Below are 21,933 nucleotides of genomic sequence, written 5' to 3'. Positions count from 1 at the left end.
TGCCATCTGGCTATCAGGCCAGGCATAGGTACACATGGGTATTGTAGGCTGACTAGCTGTTTGTCAATTTCCTATCTGTGTAAGTGCTGCAACCTGCACAACTGTTAAGTCAGAAACCAATGAGGGGTGATGGGGGGGTGGTAAGAAAGACACAAAAACATTTAGAGAGAAGTTTTCAATCAGGAGGGACACTGATTTCTGATGGAGAAGTAGTGGCACAAACATTTATTAAATAAGGTAAATAAGGTCTTACAATCAAGAAGTTAAAAATTATAGAGGCATTGTTCTTTCTGCACTAGAAGGTTACAGGACTTGAAATGTTTTGTTCCACTATTGGAATACTAGGAGCTTCCTGTAGTACCCAGGGAACCCATCGTCCAAAGTTTCTGTTAAGTAGGCAGGTTGGGAGGTCACAGCACTGGTAAACGTTGTGGTTAACTTGGTGTGATCAATCCCTGGGAGATGGCTATCCCTGGGAGATGGTGTTGAGACTGATATAATTTCTGTGCTTTGCACAGAACCTTCACGAGCAGGGTGTCACCATAGCAATGGGGCAATCTCAATCAGTACTTTTTGCACAGGAAGTTCCCAGCATTTGCAAGCATACAACCATGTAATAATCAAAGACTCTGATCCAGATCACCACATCCCACATGTAAATCTACCTGTTCCACCTAGGATCAGGCTCCACATAAGTTTAGAAGCTGGTGCATCAGCTTTCCTACTTGGCCTAGACTCCAAGAAGCCAGGGTTGTAGTGCTGTAGCCGTTCATGATTATGGTAGAATGAGAATAGAGTCTCAATAACAGTGATATGCTGTGACTACTGGCCTCCAGGGTGGGATGTACTCCAACAATTTTTAAGATGATGATGAGACATATCTGTTTAAGTAGTAGGGTTTAGGGGTTTACAACCTGGGATTCTACTTTGTGGCAATACAGCATGTGAACTCAGGTCACTCTCCAAACTGTTTTTGAGGACTGTAAGGATAGTGAGAATCTCTGGTGTATGTAGCCATATACAACTCGTTGGAGACCATTGGGGATCTCCAGTTCACTTTTCTTTGTAAAGGGAGGTTTACCTTGCCTCAAAGATGATCTGGGGAGAGAGTATGACAGGGATGCCTAACTATCTTCACTATGGTGTTATCTTTGTCATTTTGTGCTTTATAGGGGTCATGTCAGTTCTTTGCTACTTTCTAGAATACTTACTCCATCACTTCAGCCAGAATAGTGTTATGGTCCCTTTTTGTGGTGACCACAAGCCAAAGGCAAATCTATTCAGCAATCTTGCTGACATCACTTCTCAAAATATTCTTTATTATGGGAATATTGTATTTTTGCACTTCATTCAAAAATAGTTTTGAATGTTATTCTCTCCTAATAATAACCACTGGATCTAAATTTATCTAGCTATTATTCTCATGAGCTCATGTTTCCTTCTACATCATATTGATGTTGATAGAACCTTACTTTACATCAATTCTCTTTCTTTTGCACTGAAAATGAGGTAAGAAAGATCACTGCTTCATTCTAGTATATAAAAAGGGTCAATGCTACCATATTTTCACTAGCTTATTTCCATTCAAGTTCCTCCTTATTGTAGGTGCATGATTGCTAAGATTCTCAAATCAACTCACAATTTTTTTTAACCACCAAAATCTGTATCACAATCCAAAGATAAAATAATCCATCTTTCTTATTATGGGGTTAAATCTGGACACAGTTTTTAAAAAGTGGCAGGTAAGAATCTTTTTATCTATTTACTTAGCACTAAACATAAAGAAAAAAAATTTAAAATTTCCAGGCCACTGAAAAACTTTCCAATGGTCTAAGCAAGTTCTGATCTATGATATTCACCTACGGCTTCCTCTGTTTTATCTGTCAGATAGATTTTCGATGTTCTGCCAATTCTCAAATCATCTTTAGATTCTTTATCATAAAAGGAAGGCTCTAGGGTTAGGGGTGGGGTTCATTGGTGTTCCTCTTCCTTAGCTTGAATGAGGCCCTGTGTGAGATCCCTAGGACTACAAAAAGAAAATTTTTTAAAAAAGGAAGAAAGAAAGGAAATTTTTTAAAAAGAGTATCTGCTAAAAGGGCTTAAAGGTTCTCTATTGGATTCTCTACCAGTGCTTTAAAATCTGGAGTTCTGATTTTAACATGTGTGAGTATTCATGAATTTAAAAAAAAAATTTCTTACTATCATCCTGTTTCAATGAATATCTGGATAAATAATAGTTGCTCTCAAGGTAATACAATCACTTCCCTGAATTTTCAAAGAGAAAGAAAGATTAGTTCTGTCTTACATACTAGTTCTTTACACTCATCTCAGAGGTAATGCAATGCACGTCTGAAGAAGATGATAGAACAGGTGGCGCAGGGCCAAAAACAATTTGACATAGATAATAAAATTTTAAAACAATGCTTTAAATTTTTTAGATAGAGTTACAACTTGATACATTTAAGCTCCAGTAGAAAATGCATTAAAGTGCACTTGAAGCCCTAATATAAGTATTTTAAAATCATATGCTATTTTATTTTATTCTCAACTATTGGTTCTTTTTATTTAATACAACTAGTTGAGAACCACTATAGATATAACCATTTGTTAAACTGGTGATACTTCTAATATTCACAAATCCATAGGTGAATAAAATGCCCTTATAAAAAATGCTTTTGAATTGGAATTTAACCGATTTTATTTCTGAATAAATTTGAAGATTACATAACATCATTGATATACTCATGTCTGTTGTATTCTGCTGCCTTTCCTATCCTCTACTATCCCCCCTCCCCTCCTCTCCCCTCCCCTCTTCTCTCTCTACCCCTACTACTGTAATTCATTCCTCCCCCTTGTACTGTTTTTCCCTTTCCCCTCACTGTAACTGATGTGATTCTGCAAGCTGTATACGGGGTAAAATGGGAGTTCATAACCCGCTTGAATCAAAATGTGAAATATGATATATCAAGAACTATGTAATGTTTTGAACAACCAACATTAAAAAAAATAAAAAATAAAAATAAAAAAAAATCATTGATGGAGTCTCCCAAACTCTTTTCCTTTCATGCAATGAAAGCCTAAATGTCCCAACAATTGGGTATTTATAAAGGTTGTTATGTTCATACATATACTAAAAATATATTTAGTGTGAGCTTACTACATACAACATAAAGCCTCTAATGGCATTTTATTTCCAAGGAAATATAATAGCATATATCGAGGGCTACTACCATCAACCTTTTCAATAATGCATATTTCAAGACAATTTAGTTATCAGATCTTCCAAGACCAGGTCATCAAAAAGGAAGTAGAGAAAACACAAGAGCAGAGGAGGGTTCAAGGGCACAATAAGAGGAGACCATGAGTGCCAGAACACAAGCTCACAAACTACCTTGTAAACTTTTTCAGTATAATTTCTGCTGAGAAGAGAATGTATATGATCTGTTAATAAAATCTAAGAGTTGTATTGTGAATGCTAGTTATTATGTAAGTGTGGCAATACCAATGGCAAAAGGTGGCACGTTGGGGAACAAGATGAAGGAAATAATGAGCAAATCTTCAACATAATCTTAATGTAGTCGAATTGAAGTTCTGGCAATATGTTGGCAGTTATTTGGGAAGAAGCCATATGTTGTCTTTGACCCACAGCTCCAAACACAGACACAAACTGCTTTCTAAACACAAGATTATTTTACTTTTTTATTTTTTACCGTGGTGGTTGTTGTTTCAAAATAGCCCAATATAAACATGTCTTGTCAAGATTTACGTAGAAATTGATAAGAAGTCAGAGTAGTCATGATATGTCTTGACCTCTATTTCTTACTCTTCAGTCTGATTATTTCTATGATGGATGACAACATCAATGAGTGTGTGGTGCCTTGAAGTCACTTGCAAAACTTAATGGAGCCAGGCACAGTGGCACATGTTTTAATCCCAGTGGCTGGGGAGGCTGAGGCAGGAGGATTTCAAGTTCAAGACCAGCCTCAGCAATATGGCTAGGCCCTAGTGAGACCCTGTCTCTAAATAAAACAAAAAAAGGGCTGGTGTTGTGGCTCACTAGTTAAGGGCCTTTGGGTTCAGTCCCCAGTACTCACCCCCATCAAAAAAAAAAAAAAACTTAATGGATGTTTTAAGGTATGTATAAGGCTGTCTTACAGTGTGAAGCTCACCAGGACCTTGAAAGAACACTGTGAACACAAACATAGAGGTTATTTATTTAGTGTCCACTATATACAAGAGTCAGCCATCATCACTTCAATTTGATAGAAACTCAAAATAAGGCCAGAGAGTGCAGAAATTTTGGAGTGATAAAAGAAGTGACTTGGAGATGCCCTGAGTGGAAGTTATTAATGTGAGGAAGCTGGTAGCAGGCTAAATAGAAGTGGGGCACCTTTTATGGTTGGTTAGAGGAGAATACTTGGCTTTCTCTGGTTGGTTCTGATTTGAAAGTGGAGGAAAAATCAGGCAAACTGGTAATTACTGCCAAAGTCCTGACTATTCTGGACTGGCTACTATAGAGCTCATGACTTGGCTCCCTGAACCTGGCAGCTGCAAAGCTTGTAGGTCACAGTCTTATTGTCAGATAGACTAGCCATTGTCCATTTGCATACTGAGTCTCCCAGCATTTAGTAGGACAGATCAATAAATGTATATTTCAGAGTGTACCATGTATTGTGTGAGGCTTCATGCCACACTCGGCTATCAATTTCTAAGAGAAGGAGGAGAGTGAAATGTCAGTTTAATAAATAATTCTGAAAAGGAATTATACAGTATTCGCTTTGACAGCAACAATGTTGAATGCCTCATAGGGTGACAATTGTAAAAATTTTTATGCCAGGAAGAGAAGCAAGAAAGGGCAGCAGTTCACGATTTTTGAATTCAAAAACGCACTTCAGCAATGACACTGAGAGAAGTCTTTGATTTTAGGGCTGGAGACTGAGGACATTTCAAAGACATAAATCAATAAATGTCAACAGAATAAAGGAATGTGAGGCATGGGGCCAAACATCCCCCTGAACATGCTGCTGATTATACACACCAGTGATTAAGGGTGCCCATCTGGGCTTCTGCAAAGTGCCTTGTGAGATCAGGTGGGAACATAATGCCAGTGCTGTGAAAGGTTCTCTGCTAACCCAGGCCTGCACCCTTTATTCTATCAAAATCAGAAATCTGAAGTAAAACTTTCCCTGCACACATACACACATACACACACACACACACACACACACACACACACACACACACAGATCTTTTGTTGTAGTTTTTTGTTTTCATAAGTGAAATCTATTCCCACTCCCTATACACACCACTCAACACACAAAGACACACACACACACACACACACACACACACACACCATTAAAAGAGAAAAACAAAGGCAGGAATTGTGCCTCTGTGGCTTCTGAGTTCTGTTCTGAGATCCTCTGGGTACTGTAACTACTTCTGACTTTGCTTCTGGAGAGCCATGATTACCTTGGGCTGAAACTGACCCTTGTTCCTAATTATTGCAAGAAGAAGCCATAAAGAAAGTATTCTACAAGCAGATGTTTTACAAGTGCTAAGTTAAAAATAAGAGTTTCTTGAGGCTGGTATAAAAATACAGTGGTGCTTTTGGGGAGAAGCTTTTTTCCTTTTTGGATATCTTCTTATTTTGAATATGTAGGCAGAACTCCAGAATCCATATAATAGAGAGAGAAGGTAAAGAAGTAATGCCATGGAGTATAAAATTAAAAGTCATTTGTGGTTATCTTTGGAATTTGTGGATTATTTTTGTTATAGCTTAGTTAACTTCTGGAATTGTTTTTATCCTGATATAAAAATGGCTGTAAGTTTCTTAGTTGTATATCTATAGGGAATGTAGAGGAGAAGCTGAGGTAATGTGGGATAACTGAGTCCAAAAGGGATAAAAGTGCAAACAAACCTCTTTGTACATTTCTTCTCTTGCTCTCAACATGGATGTTCCCCCTGTCCTGCTCAAAGTGTCCTTCAAACATGTCTTGCCTCTCCCATTCTTTAAACAAGGCTTGGCTTGTCTTCTTCCTCTCTCTCCAGGTACAACTCAAAACTCCACTCTCCAGGTACAACCCCAAATCCATCTGCTTCTACTCTTGTATTTCACCTCAGTTATAAACAAAGATCTTTTTTAAAGATAAAGTTCTCTTCTTCTAATGTGTTTTCATATTTTTCATAGAGATTATTTATACATGATTTTATTACCAGTACCCAGTATAAATTTTTAAATTAGTTTTAAAATATGTTGATTGATAATCTCCTCTAGGAAAAAATATAACATAGCATTTAAATATTTTCTGGTAAAATTTTTTTAGGCATGAAAAAAGGAACCTCTAATCTCTATTAAATATTGAGTTGTATAAAGTATTTTTCCTGGTGTTATGGTTTGGACATGATGTGTGCCCCCCAAACCGCATGTGTTAATTCAGGAATGCTCAGAGATAAAATTTTAGATTATAAGAGTTATAACCTAATCAGTAGATTAATCCATTTGATTAATCTATCTGATGGATTAATAATTCAAATGCTCTTATGGATTAACTGGGTGGTAACTGTAGGCTTGCCTGGAAGAAGTAGGACAACAGGCATATCTTTGGGGTTTATATTTTATCCCTGGCACCTCACCCTCTTTGCTTCCTGCCTGTCATAACCTGAGAAACTTCTTTCTTCCACACTCTTCCTCCAGGATTTTATGCCTCATTTTGGGCCCAGAGCAATGGAGTCAGCCAGTCGTGGACTAGACCAATGAAACCATGAGCCAAAATAAACTTTTCCCCCTCTTGAGTTATATATTTCGGTTACAGTGGAGAAAAGCTGAAAAACATAACTGGTACTCCTAAAATATAATTTCACCTAATTTCTAGGAACTTTAACTGGCTCCCTTTTTAAAATATGGAGTTTTGTAAGGTCCAGGTGTTTGTCCTCTCCAAAGCTCAGGTTGACACTTAATCCCCCAAAGTTATGTTATTGGTGTTTGGAGGTGTGTAATCTTTGTGAGATAATTAGGATTAGGTGAAATCATGAGGGTGGAGCCCCATGACCACACATTAGCAGCTTTATATGTGGAGGAAGGGAAACTCAAGTTAGCAGGCATGCTGCACCTCACTTTGTGATGTACTGTACCACATGGGGATTCTGCAGAGTCCTCACCAGCAAGAAGGACCTTACCAGATGTGGCACTTCAATCCCAGGCTTCATAGCCTCAAGAACTATAAGAAATACATTTTTTTCCTTTACAAATTTTTTCTCACCTTGAGTATTTAATTATAGCAACAGAAAACAGAATTGAACAGAACTCTTTAAACATTTCTAAAAATAATTTAAAATCATTTTAACATGATTGTTTTTCTATATACCCATCCAAATAACATGAATTTTCAAAGTCAGATGAACCTAGGTACAAATCTTAATTGTGTCACTTTTTAGTGTAGTATAATATCTCCAAGATGTACTTTCTTTTTCAGTGAAAGAGAATTAATAGTGCTTATCACCTAAGGTGGGTGTGAGGATTAAGTAAAATTACAAAATCACATGCAAAATGTCTTGCTATTATCATTATTGCTATTATTTTTATACACTTTGGGAGGGGTACTGGGGATTGAATTCAGGGGTGTTTTACCACTGAGCTATATCACCAGTGCTTTATTTTTAATTTCTTAAATTTTTATTTTGATACAGGGTCTCACTAAGTTGCTGAGGATGACCAAGTTATGATCCTCCCGTCCCAGCCTTCTGGGATTACAGGTATGTGCTATGTGGCATCTGGCCACATCCTTTGTAATAAAACAAAACAAAACCTCCAAATTCACTTACTCAAATCACCTTATTGACTATACAGACTCAAGAATGAAGCTATGAAATACTTGGTGCCAATCCTATATGAAGACACTCTTATAGGTAAGTTGGACCTCAAACAGTTCTATCCATAGGACTGTGGATACAAAGCATAAAGTTACACATGCCTCCAAGATGTATGCACAATTTTTTAAAAGTTCATAGAGCTTGTGATTGATAAGGTACAATTACATTCAGCCCATTAATGCTTTAACAAGTGAAAAATTTTCTATATTAACAGATGTCTTAGAGTACATAGGAGGTGGGGATACACTGTTTTAAGCAAGCTGAAAGTTCTTTGTGAAGGAAGGGAATACCAATTATGTTCTCCTTGTGATAAGAAATGCAAATATGCATAAGATTTGGATCTTACCCTTAAGGAGATCATACTTTAAGAGTGGGATTAAAATACATCAGTAAAGGGATCTTTCTAGGGATAATATTATTATAGTTTCAGAGAAGGTTTGGAAAATTAAAGAAGATATCTGGAAAAGATAATTGGAGGAGATAAGCTGCCACTTGCAATTGGATGGGGAAAAGAAGCTGCATACGAAATAGTTTGTAGCACAACCTGCCTCCAGTTGCTACGATGGGTGAATTTACAAAACCCAGTCTGGTGTTACTCTTGTAAAATATATCAGATCATGATTTATATGGAGAGTACTCAAAATGTTTTATGGAAGTAATGCAGCGCAGAGTTTTAGCCATTGAGCAAATTAATTGGCTCTCAGTGTACACAATGACATACTATTTGGCCATAATAAATTAGAATAAAGAAGGTTTATGAGGACTTCTCTGGAAAGCTCTTCAGGATATAATATTCAATGCAAAATGAATATTTTACAATGAGGAGCAGAATAGATAATATGACCCCATGGGCCCTACTTGCATATTAAAAAGTGATATAAATATAAATGGTGTATATTTATTTTTTCCTAGAAGAGAATACAAATATATAATATACATGTTATTAATGTCTATATGTTGATGATTAATGTATGAGAGTGACTAAAGTTTTTGATTGGGTGGGTTATTATTATTGTTGGAAGTCTCTAAAGAGACTTCTAAGAAATAATAAATTTCTTTTTTCTCACGAATGCTGTCATTATTGTCAGTAATTTGAGAGGCAAAATAATAATGCAGGATAAAACCCAGTTTAATACATATAAAGTTCAGAGTGAAGGAAGTTGCTGCATATGATGCACAAACAGATCTGCTAACTGCATCTCTGACCAGGAAATATCTCAGTCCTAACCCCTGCCCCCAGAGGAGCAGCAGAGCGGACCTAGCAAACAGCCTGTGCCTAAAAGATACAAAAACCCAAAGAGGAGAAAGGAGGATGGAAACAGGCCAAATACGCCTACTCATTCTTGCCAAATGTACCACTGTGAGTCACTTTATCTCCTCAGGAGAAGAATGAAAAAGGGAGAAAATAGAATCAGTGAAGCTCATAGAGAAAATTTCTTTACGTAGGCATAAAGTTGTATATGCCTCCAAGAGTAAGGCAAAGATTCCCTTTGAATAGCCATTTGATGTCTTTCCATAATATTTTCATGTTTCAGTAAGTGAAGATTTTACTTGTACAATCAAGGTAGCTGAATATTATTTAAAATCTACTCTTTGAAATTTTATAACCTTTAATAATAATTAGAACTGTCTGGAAATGAAAAAGGCTTCATTATAATTCATTTTTTTTCCATTTAACTACTGTAGACCAGAAACTGCTTCATTTATTGGAGACACAGGGCTCGCTGCGGCTCTCCCTAGATTAGACTGCAGGGAGAGAATGGAAGCAGAGAGCTAATGATTGTATTTACCATAAATGGAGCTGTCATAGAACTAAAGGTCTAATGACTCAAAGGTAGAAGATTCAGGTAGACTTAGATATCTGATCTGAAAATTATCTGCAATTTGAGGGCTTCTGAAAGGGAAACCTATGTCCTGAACAAGTATTCTGGGTTGGAATGTAGAAAGCAAAGGGATGCAGACTAAGTATACTAAAGAAATTGCACGGGCAGTCAGCGGCCACCATCCGGTAAAGCTGAAGGATACACCGCCACTCTCCCACAGAGTGCAGCATCAAAACAGGTTTGTGTCAATCAGCTCACCCCCCAGACATCGGGAATTCTCATAAAATCTCTCCTAGGCTTTCCGGGAGAGGGAGTATCAAGCTGAGCCTCCATAAAGACTAGGGGGAAACTAGAGACACCTGACCTCCAACCCCTCCTCCCAGCAGCAGCCAAAACGAAACCTGGCTAGCCAGCGCTGGGGGAGGGGCAAGCAGAAAAAATCAAAGTGATCCTCCTTCCTGTGGAGCACAGATAACTCAAGGAGAATAGGAAGATGGCGGCGAAGGGAGTGCATCACCCCAGGGCACCGCGTCACTAAGTGGGAGAAAGATGATGCAAAACGGCTGGAGGATATCTTTGGGAAGTTCCAGTGAAATTGAGGGGCTCCAGAATCTAGTGGACAGATTTCCATCGTGAGAAGTTCGGCTCTGAGAGCTCCATTTCCCCGCACGGAGGGTCGCATAGCCTGACAGGCGATCGCCCGGAGGCTGGAGTCTGTGGCGCGTGCCGGGGAGCGGCAGGGTGCCGGAGCGGGGGAACAGCGATAAGGATCCGGGGGGGCTCCCGCCAGTGGTACATCGGAGCCCTTAGTGCTGAGTTCCGGCTTTGAAACAGAGGAGAGAAGCGGCCCAGTTTGGTTCCAGACACCGGTCGGACCACAGTGGAGGACAGCAGCCGCCATTTCGGAGAGATGATGTAATCATCCCCGTGTTCTACTGATCTCAGCCCATTCAACTACGGACCAGGTGATATCAGGCTGGTATTTGCCTGCGTCTAGCAGACAGATTTCTTGCTCAGGCTCGGGGCGGGGGTTCTTGTGGAGAATACTCCTAGAGGCACGTGCTGGGCAAGGCATGCGCTGGGCACTGAGCAGCTGGATTCTGGTTCCCGGGGCTAACGTGGCCCAGGTCTGAGGTAACTGCGGAGACTGCCGGTGGAGGCCAGCTCCAAGTGGAGCGTGCGCTGAGCTTAGGGCGACTGGGTTCTGACTCCCGGAACAGTTTTGGCCTGGGGCTGGGGAACCCATGGGGTTGCTCCCTGGAGCCAGCTCCCAGCGGAGAGTGTATCGGGATCGGAGAGGCGGGGTTCCGGCTACCTAAGCTGCTTTGGCCCAAGGCTAGGGAACCGGCAGTGACTGCTTCTCAATCAGGGTCCAGCGGGGTGCTGTAGGGGCAGAGTGGAGCTTTCACCTGCGCCCAGAGCAGGCCAAGTGACCCGCCGGCGTGGTACCATGACACCCCAAACGCAGCTGGGGCTGAAAGAGAGCAGCCGCCCACGCCTAGAATAGGACCAGCGATTCCGCGGCTCGGTAGCCAAGTAACCTCATTTGGAGTAGAGGCTGTGCAGAGCTGACATCCGAGCAAGCAGGGCAGGCAGACCTGCCGCCAACTGGCAAGACAGGCCAGGTAGCTTGCCAGCGTGGTGGACACGTAACACCGAGGCAGTCGCGTCACACTGGTTGGAGTGGGGGTGGAGCAGGGTTGCCGCCCAGGTCTGGAGGGGGCTCAGCGACCCATTGGAGAGGTAGTCAGGTACCCCCATTTGGAGTGGGGGCTGTGCAGAACTGCAACCCACCGGCCTAGAGGTCTGCCAGCGTGGTAGACTCGTCACACCAATTGGAGTGGGGGCCCAGCAGAGCCGCCACCCACATCCAGATCAGGACCAACGACCCCAGGGCGTGGTAGTTACGTTACCACAATTGGAGTGGGGGCAGAGCAAAGCCACCACCCGTGCCCGCAGCGGGGGCAGACCTGCGACCGATCAGCGGGGTAGACAGACCACCATAATTAGAGGAGGAGCAGAGCCACTACCCGCCCTGCAAGGGAGACTTCCCAACTATACAAGAGCAACATAAATAAATAGGGGGTAAATTTCAAAAACACAACAGTTGCACCAAGCAGAAAGAAACGCGAGCAGTATGAAAAGACAAGGAAAGAAAGGACCACAAGCAATGCAGGTCAACTCAACTTTAGAATAGGTAATAGCTGCAACAGATGGAATGTCAGATAAAGAGATCAGGATTTATATGCTTCAGATGATCTGGAGTCTCAAGGAAGACATGAGACAGCAAAATCAGACAATGAAAGATCACATTGACAAACAAATCCAGGAAGTAAAAGATCAATTTCACAGGGAGATAGAGGTAATAAAAAACAAACAAATAGAAATTCTAGAAATGCAGGAAACAATAAACCAACTTAAAAACTCAATTGAGAATACTACCAGCAGAGTAGATCACTTAGAAGAGAGAACATCAGACAATGAAGACAAAGTATTTCAACTGGAAAAGAACATAGACAGCTCAGCAAGTCTGCTAAGAAACCATGAGCAGAACATCCAAGAATTATGGGATAATATCAAAAGACCAAATTTAAGAGTCATTGGGATACAGGAAGGCACAGAGCTCCAAACCAAAGGAATAAAAAGTCTATTCAGTGAAATAATATGAGAAAACTTCCCAGACTTGAAGAATGAGACAGATTCCCAAATCCTAGAAGCCTACAGGATGCCGAATGTGCAAAATCATAAGAGATCCACACCTAGACACATTATAATGAAAATGTCCAACATACAGAATAAGGAGAGAATTTTAAAAGCTGCAAGAGAAAGAAAGCAGATTACATTTAGGGGTAAACCAATCAGGATAACAGCTGATCTCTCAACACAGACTCTGAAAGCGAGAAGATCCTGCAATAACATATTTCAAACACTGAAAGAAAATGGGTTCCAACCAAGAATCGTGTATCTGGCGAAATTAAGCTTCAGATTAGAAGATGAAATTAAAACCTTCCACGATAAACAAAAGTTAAAAGAATTTGCAGCTAGAAAACCATCTCTTCAAAAAATCCTTGGCAAAACATTACAGGAAGAGGAAATGGAAAATAACATTGAAAACCAACAATGGGAGATAGGACAGTAAAGGGGGGAAAGTAGTCAAAGAGGATAACAAATCAGGGTTAGTAACATCAATAAACAAATATGGATAGAAGAACAAACCATATCTCAATAATAACCCTAAATGTTAATGGCTTAAACTCACCAATTAAGAGACACAGGCTAGTAGAATGGATCACAAAACAAGACCCAACAATATGCTGTCTACAGGAGACGCATCTGATAGGAAAAGATATTCATAGACTGAAGGTGAAAGGCTGGGAAAAATCATACCACTCATATGGACTGCGGAAACAAGCAGGAGTGTCCATATTCATATCTAATAAAATAGATTTCAAGCCAAAGTTAATCAAAAGGGACAAAGAAGGACACTTCATACTGCTCAAGGGAACCATACACCAACAAGACATAACAATCATAAATATATATGCCCCAAATAATGGTACAGCTGTGTTCATCAAGCAAACTCTTCTCAAGTTCAAGAGTCTAATAGACCACCATACAATAATCATGGGAGACTTCAACACACCTCTCTCACCACTGGACAGATCTTCCAAACAAAAGTTAAATAAGGAAACTATAGAACTCAATAACACAATTAACAACCTAGACTTAATTGACATATATAGACTATACCACCCAACATCAAGTAGCTACACTTTTTTCTCAGCAGCACATGGAACCTTCTCAAAAATAGACCATATACTATGTCACAGGGCAACTCTTAGACAATACAAAGGGGTAGAGATAATACCATGCATCTTATCTGATCATAATGGAATGAAACTGAAAATCAATGATAAAAGAAGAAAGGAAAAATCAAGCATCACCTGGAGAATGAACAATAGGTTGCTGAGTGATCAATGGGTTTTAGAAGACATCTAGGAGGAAATCAAAAAATTCCTAGAGTTAAATGAAAACACAGACACAACATATCGGAATCTATGGGACACATTGAAAGCAGTTCTAAGAGGAAAATTCATTGCTTGGAGTTCATTCCTCAAAAAAAGAAAAAAAACCAACAAATAAATGATCTCATACTTCATCTCAAAATCCTAGAAAAAGAAGAGCAAAACAACAGCAAAAGAAGTAGAAGGCAAGAAATAATTAAAATCAGAGCTGAAATTAATGAAATTGAAACAAAAGAAACAATTGAAAAAATTGACAAAACTAAAAGCTGGTTCTTTGAAAAAATAAATAAAATTGACAGACCCTTAGCCATGCTAATGAAGAGAAGAAGAGAGAGAACCCAAATTACTAGCATACGGGATGAAAAAGGCAATATCACAACAGACACTTCAGAAATACAGAAGATAATCAGAAATTACTTTGAATCCTTATACTCCAATAAAATAGAAGATAGTGAAGGCATAGATAAATTCCTTGAGTCCTATGATCTGCCCAGATTGAGCCAGGAGGATATAGACAACCTAAACAGACAAATAACAATAGAGGAAATAGAAGAAACCATCAAAAGACTACCAACTAAGAAAAGCCCAGGACCGGATGGGTATACAGCAGAGTTTTACAAAACCTTTAAAGAGGAACTAACACCAATACTTTTCAAGCTATTTCAGGAAATAGAAAAAGAGGGAGAACTTCCAAATTCATTCTACGAGGCCAACATCACCCTGATTCCGAAACCAGACAAAGACACTTCAAAGAAAGAAAACTACAGACCAATATCTCTAATGAACTTTGACGCAAAAATCCTCAATAAAATTCTGGCGAATCGGATTCAAATACATATCAAAAAAAATATACACCATGATCAAGTAGGATTCATCCCTGGGATGCAAGGCTGGTTCAATACACGGAAATCAATAAATGTTATTCACCACATCAATAGACTTAAAAATAAAAACCATATGATCATCTCAATATATGCAGAAAAAGCATTCAACAAAGTACAGCATCCCTTTATGTTCAAAACTCTAGAAAAATTAGGGATAACAGGATCATACCTCAACATTGTAAAAGCAATCTATGATAAGCCACAGGCCAGCATCATTCTGAATGGAGAAAAATTGAAGGCATTCCCTCTAAGATCTGGTACAAGACAGAGATGCCCTCTCTCACCACTTCTGTTCAACATAGTCCTCGAAACACTGGCCAGAGCAATTAGACAGACGAAAGAAATTAAAGGCATACAAATAGGAAAAGAAGAACTTAAATTATCACTATTTGCAGATGATATGATTCTATACCTAGCAGACCCAAAAGGGTCTACAAAGAAGCTATTAGAGCTAATAAATGAATTCAGCAAAGTGGCCGGATATAAGATCAACACGCATAAATCAAAGGCATTCCTGTATATCAGCAACAAATCCTCTGAAACGGAAATGAGGAAAACTACTCCATTCACAATATCCCCCCAAAAAATAAAATACTTGGGAATCAACCTAACAAAAGAGGTGAAAGATTTATACAATGAAAATTACAGAACCCTAAAGAAAGATATAGAAGAAGACCTTAGAAGATGGAAAAATATACCCTGCTCATGGATAGGCAGAACCAACATCATCAAAATGGCGATATTACCAAAAGTTCTCTATAAGTTCAATGCAATGCCAATCAAAATCCCAACAGCATTTCTTGTAGAAATAGATAAAAGAATCATGAAATTCATATGGAATAATAAAAGACCCAGAATAGCAAAAACAATGCTAAGCAGGAAGTGTGAATCAGGCGGTATAGCGATTCCAGACTTCAAACTATACTACAGAGCAATAGTTACAAAAACAGCATGGTACTGGTACCAAAACAGGCGGGTGGACCAATGGTACAGAATAGAGGACACAGTAACCAATCCACAAAACTACAACAATCTTATATTTGATAAAGGGGCTAAAAGCATGCAATGGAGGAAGGATAGCATCTTCAACAAATGGTGCTGGGAAAACTGGAAATCCATTTGCATCAAAAAGAAGCTGAATCCCTATCTCTTGCCATGCACAAAAGTTAACTCAAAATGGATCAAGGAGCTTGATATTAAATCAGAGACACGGCATCTGATAGAAAAAAAAGTTGGTTATGATCTACATACTGTGGGATCGGGCCCCAAATTCCTCAATAGGACACCCATAGCGCAAGAGTTAACAACTAGAATCAACAAATGGGACTTAATCAAACTAAAAAGTTTTTTCTCAGCAAAAGAAACAATAAGAGATAAACAGGGAGCCTACATCCTGGGAACAAATCTTTACTCCACACACTTCAGATAGAGCCCTAATAACCAGAATATACAAAGAACTCAAAAAATTAGACAATAAGATTACAAATAACCCAATCAATAAATGGGCCAAGGACCTGAACAGACACTTCTCAGAGGAGGACATGCAATCAATCAATAAGTACATGAAAAAATGCTCACCATCTCTAGCAGTCAGAGAAATGCAAATCAAAACTACCCTAAGATACCATCTCACTCCAGTAAGATTGGCAGCCATTAGGAAGTCAAACAACAATAAGTGCTGGAGAGGATGCGGGGGAAAAGGGCACTCTTGTTCATTGCTGGTGGGACTGCAAATTGGTGCAGCCATTTTGGAAAGCAGTATGGAGATTTCTTGGAAAGCTGGGAATGGAACCACCATTTGACCCAGCTATTCCCCTTCTCGGTCTATTCCCTAAAAACCTAATAAGAGCATGCTACAGGGACACTGCTACATCGATGTTCATAGCAGCTCAATTCACGATAGCAAGATTGTGGAATCAGCCTAGATGCCCTTCAATAGATGAATGGATAAAAAAAAAATGTGGCATTTATACACAATGGAGTATTACTCTGCATTAAAAAATGACAAAATCATAGAATTTGGAGGGAAATGGATGGCATTAGAGCAGATTATGCTAAGTGAAGCTAGTCAATCTTTAAAAAACAAATACCAAATGACCCCTTTGATATAAGGGGAGTAAACAAGGACAGGGTAGGGACGAAGAGCTTGAGAAGAAGATGTACATTAAACAGGGATGAGAGGTGGGAGGGAAAGGGAGTGAGAAGGGAAATCGCATGGAAATGGAAGGCGATCCTCAGGGTTATACATAAGGACATATAAGAGGAAAGGAGGGGTAAGACAAGATAATACAAATGGAAGAAATGATTTACAGTAGAAGGGGTAGAGAGAGAAAAGGGGAGGGGAGGGGAGGGGAGGGGAGGGGGGATAGTAGAGAATAGGACAGACAGCAGAATACATCAGACACTAGAAAGGCAATTTGTCAATCAATGGAAGGGTAACTGATGTGATTCAGCAATCTGTATATGGGGTATAATTGGGAGTTCATAACCCACTTGAATCAAATTGTGAAATATGATGTATTAAGAACTATGTAATGTTTTGAACGACCAACAATTAAAAAAAAAAAGAAATTGCACCACGGTACTCTGTACAGCACTTATCCCTACTGAGTAGAGTATAAACATGATGACTGAAAGAATATGCTTCTACGGAAATTAAACATGTTTAGAAAGTTAATATATGATTAAAATATTAATGAACTCAATTTAATTAAAGTTAGAGTTGGAGGATCCATGTGGATCTTTAATACTTAGTATCTGCCATTGGCCAGAGACTATTTGAATAAACACTCTCAGATACAAAATGAACAGGCAGAGTTTCTGCCTTTAGGAGCATCTACTCTCTTGGGTTAAATAATATGGTTATATGAAAAACAATATAGTGATTCATTTATAAATATATTGCAAGTATTCGTTTACATATTGAGGTTCCCCAATAAACTAAGACTTCTTTGAGGGAGGGCATTTGCTATCATTCTTTTTATACTCTCTGTGCTTGATAAGTGTTTGACAAGGAGGAGGTGGTCAATGTTTATTGAATGAGAGACTCAAACAAGAACAGTTCAAAAATATATATGTGTGTGTACATGTATATACATCTCATGTACATATGAGATAATGAAAAAGAACAAAGGCATAAATTAGTGGGGGAATTTTATCTAGCTGTTGACTAAAAAGCTGGGTTTTTTTTTTAAGAAGAAGAGATTCATATGAAAATGAAAAGCAATCAAAACATTGGTGCATAGTGGACCTGACCTCTTTCAGTGCTGTAGTTCACTATTAATTATGCTGAAATGACAGTAAGGGAGATGGCAACACAATGAAAAGGACAGAAAATATCAGTGACAAACCTGATATTTTCAAGACTGTTCTCAGTCTCTCCAAAAAGAATTTGAGAAAAGTGTGTCTAAGTAGATTCATGATATGAGAAAATTATATAAGGCCATACATTTCAAAATTTGGAGTGCAATTGCCAGATAAAAAGTGATTCAAAGACCAGTACTTAAATAATACTTTCTTTAACTAAGAATAATATTCTTGTTAGTTTCAAATAAAAGTAAAAAAGATAATAAAGTGCAATTAATGACCATAGAGACATTGCAGTCATTAATCTGATCTAGAAAATGTTCTCTTGAGAGATAAATTTGCAAGGTGGACTACTGAAAAATGTAAAACCTATACCCTGCATAGGATATACCTGATGGCAGGAGAATAAAGAATACGTGGAAAGTAGCTTCTTATGGAAGAATGGAGATTCTGAGTTCTGTATGAATGAATGAACAAATGAATGTTATATTATTTCTAAAGATCATAATAAGAGACCTTTGTCCTTGACTTAGAAATACTTTCTCTCCTTTTATTCCTGAAAACAAAGTGGAGAAAATAAGATGAAGAGTAAAAAAAAAGTTAGTATTGATTCAGGTTTTAAGATCAATTTGACTTCCAGTGAAAAACAAATTTCAATGTCAAAGTCCTATCATTTGGAGTCAATGATCATAGGGTCAATTTATCCATAATATTCCGGTTTCTGTGCTTTTTGACCTTGGGACTTGTAATAGCTTTTCATTTCTCTTTCATTTCAGCTGACTGAGGCTCAGGGTATAGCTCAGTGGCAAAGCATATGCCTAACATGTACATGGCCCTGGGTTCAAAATAAGGGTATCCTCTCTTATTGGACCAATCCTATAGATATATCAATGAGTTTCAGTTTTGAAATCTTTTTTTTTTTTAATAAAGCAAGGTTTATTTAAAAAGGGTAAGATAGACTTCTTCTAGGAGGGAGAAGGGGGCCATAGCTGGTGTACTGGTATTCCAAGAAGTGAGCAGTTTTGAAATCTTAAACTATAATGCAGATTCCTGCCACCCGCTTCTTTCCCCTGCCTCTCTCCCTTCTTCATCTGATCATAGCTAACCTTCTGCCTCATGGAATTCTCCACTGCTTATCAACCACCAAGCTGTCTTCTCAGTCCACTTTTTCTAAGCCAGACCAGGACACAGGGGGCTCCTCTGGGTTTGAATATTAGCAAAAATGACAATTCAGATTTGGTTCACTTCACTTTATTACCAAATTCACCAAAAAACAACTATCTACTTACTGGAAATATAAGGTAACTTAATGACCATAGCTTCTTGAAATATTAATGGGTCCTCTGAGTTGGACCTGAAGTTAAGAGATGTTTAGAATTAAGATACACTCAAGGTCAAGAAACAAACATTCAGAGTTTTCCTTGTCTTTTATCCTATTCTGCTTGTAATGGAATCACTTTGGCATAGACAATCTAAGGAAATCTTACTACAGTGTTTCCCTTCCTTTTCTACTTACTATCAAACATACAATTTATTGGAATAGCCACAATTCCGTGTACTTTTCTGTCTCATGACTCCATTGCTTTCAGTTCAAGCTGGTGGTATTTCCAGCAATATAATTCTCTTAAAAAACATATGGATCTCTGTGAATCTTATTATTTGCTTTATTTAACAAGTGCTCTACCCTCAAGTCTTTTGAAAATTAGTCTATCTCTACCTTGGCCTTCTACTGAGACAGCTGAGAAACAACATCCTTAAGCTTCTAAGGAGAGTTATTGTTTAGAGTTACTTTTTGAGGTTTAAATAAAGATTTTCAAGCCATACCCTTAAATTTATCTTTAGGCCAAATGTTCTTTCATTTGATTAAAGTGAGCAGCTTTGAAATCATTTCCTAATTAGATATCATTAGTTATTTACAGAGACTGGGAATTTTCAAAATTTCCAAGAGCTGGGTCCTGTTTTGCTTAACAAGTCTTCTTTCAGTTTATCTCTCTCCTTTCAAAATTTACTTTTTGGGGCAAGAAGAAATGAGGGACAACTTCGCCTGTCTTCCTGGAAGAATCTTCGGCTAGACCCCCTGAAGCACATTACCTATTTTCCACATTAGCGCTGATGAAAAGGGTGCTGAGTTTTTACACCTCTACTTTCCCACCTGCATCCAGTTCCTCTGACTTTCCTTTAAACCTTCATTGGCAGCCTCCTCAAAAGCTATCCAGCTTCTACTCACAATCTTTTCAATATTTTCTTAGGTTTTCACAAACATTTTCCTCCAAGTCCATCTACCTTCATCCTGTTGCTCAGGTTCAAAGCCTTCAATAGCTCAGGCTTGTTAGGGCAATGCTCCTTTCCTAGTGCATATTTGCTTTAGTACTTAACCCAAAACCTCAGTAGCTAAAACAAAATACACTTATTTCCTCAGAGTTTTTCTGGATCAGAAATCTTGAAGAGGCTTTGCCAGATGCATTCAACTCAGGCTCTTCTCAAGTCATATGCAAAGCACCAGTCTGAACTGTAGCTTCTGAAAGCTCAGCTGGAACCAGAGAATTTGTTTTCAAGATAGTTTACTCACATGACCATTGGCAAAAAGCCTTATCTTTTTGCTGGCTGTAGGCAAGAGATCCAAGTTTCTTGTGGGATCTCTCCACAAAACTGCTTGAGAGTCCTCATATCATGGCAGCAGAATTTCTTCAGAGGATGTGTGCAAGAGAGTAAGAAAAGGACACAACATACTTTTTATGTTTCATTCTCACAAGTCACAAACTATCTCTTCTACCATTTCTATTCATTAGAAATATGTCGGCAAGTACAGTCTACTCTCAAGGGAACAGAAATTAAGTGGTGATTTTTGAAGGGAAGAATATCCAGGAATATTTGGATATACTTTAAAAGACCACACCTTTGTACAAACCTCAAAACTATTTCTCTGTGTACTATCTATCCATCATCTATCTTAAAAATTACTAGTTCATATTAAGACCTCAAATTCCAGTTCAGTAGCAGTGTTCATTCTAGCCTTTTCCATTCTTTTTTGTAACTTCAATCTTTGACACTTTTATTTTAATAATTGCCTGTTCATTCTTCTGTCAAAGTTTGAGTCTTTTTCTTCTTAGCTTTTAAGACTTCTTCATATGCTAGGAACTTTAGCAATTTTTCTGTAATATATGTTGTAGTATTTTCTTCTAGTGTGTCAGTTGCCTTTTGACATTTTAAAAAATGGTATTGGGATTTTTACATTTTTATTAATTTTTTAAATGCAATTTTGAAAATATTTCTATAGTCATATTATAAACATGTTAGAGATTTATACTTAGAGAGGTTTTTTTTTTTTTCCTAAAGTGATATTGAAGAGGAACTCACTCATATTTTTTTCCTGGTCCTCTAGGAGTACAATTCAATGTACTTGTTTACATTTAAATCCTCAAGTTATTTGGAGTTTATTCCTGTGTGTGATGCGAGGTATGGAGGATTCTAATTTTCTCTTTTTTCCAAGTGAGTACTCAGTTTTCCCAGCATTATTTATCAAAAAGTCTCTTCTAGCCGGGCACAATGGCACATACCTGTAATCTCAGTGGCTCAGGAAGCTGAGGCAGGAGGATCAAGAATTCAAAGCCAACCTGAGTCATTTAGCAAGGCCCTAAGCAACTCAGAGAGACCCTGTCTCTAAATAAAATATTTAAAAGGGGTGGGGATGTGGCTCAGTGGTTAAGTGCCCCTGGGTTCAATCCTTGGTACTTTAAAAAAAAAAAAAAAAGGGCTGGGGATGTGGCTCAAGTGGTAGCGCGCTCCCCTGGCATGCGTGTGGCCTGGGTTCGATCCTCAGCACCACATACCAACAAAGATGTTGTGTCTGCTGAAAACTAAAAAATAAATATTGAAAAATTCTCTCTCTCTCTCTCTCTCTCTCTCTCTCTCTCTCTCTCTCTCTCTCTCTCTCTCTCTCTCTCTCCTCTCTCTCTATCTTTTAAAAAAAAAAAGCTCTTTTATCCCAATAAATTGAGGGAAAAGCACTTTATTTTTGGATAA

Source organism: Urocitellus parryii, chromosome 5 (genome assembly GCF_045843805.1).
Source record: "Urocitellus parryii isolate mUroPar1 chromosome 5, mUroPar1.hap1, whole genome shotgun sequence".
Lineage (NCBI taxonomy): Eukaryota > Metazoa > Chordata > Mammalia > Rodentia > Sciuridae > Urocitellus > Urocitellus parryii.
This window is presented reverse-complemented; position numbering follows the sequence as displayed.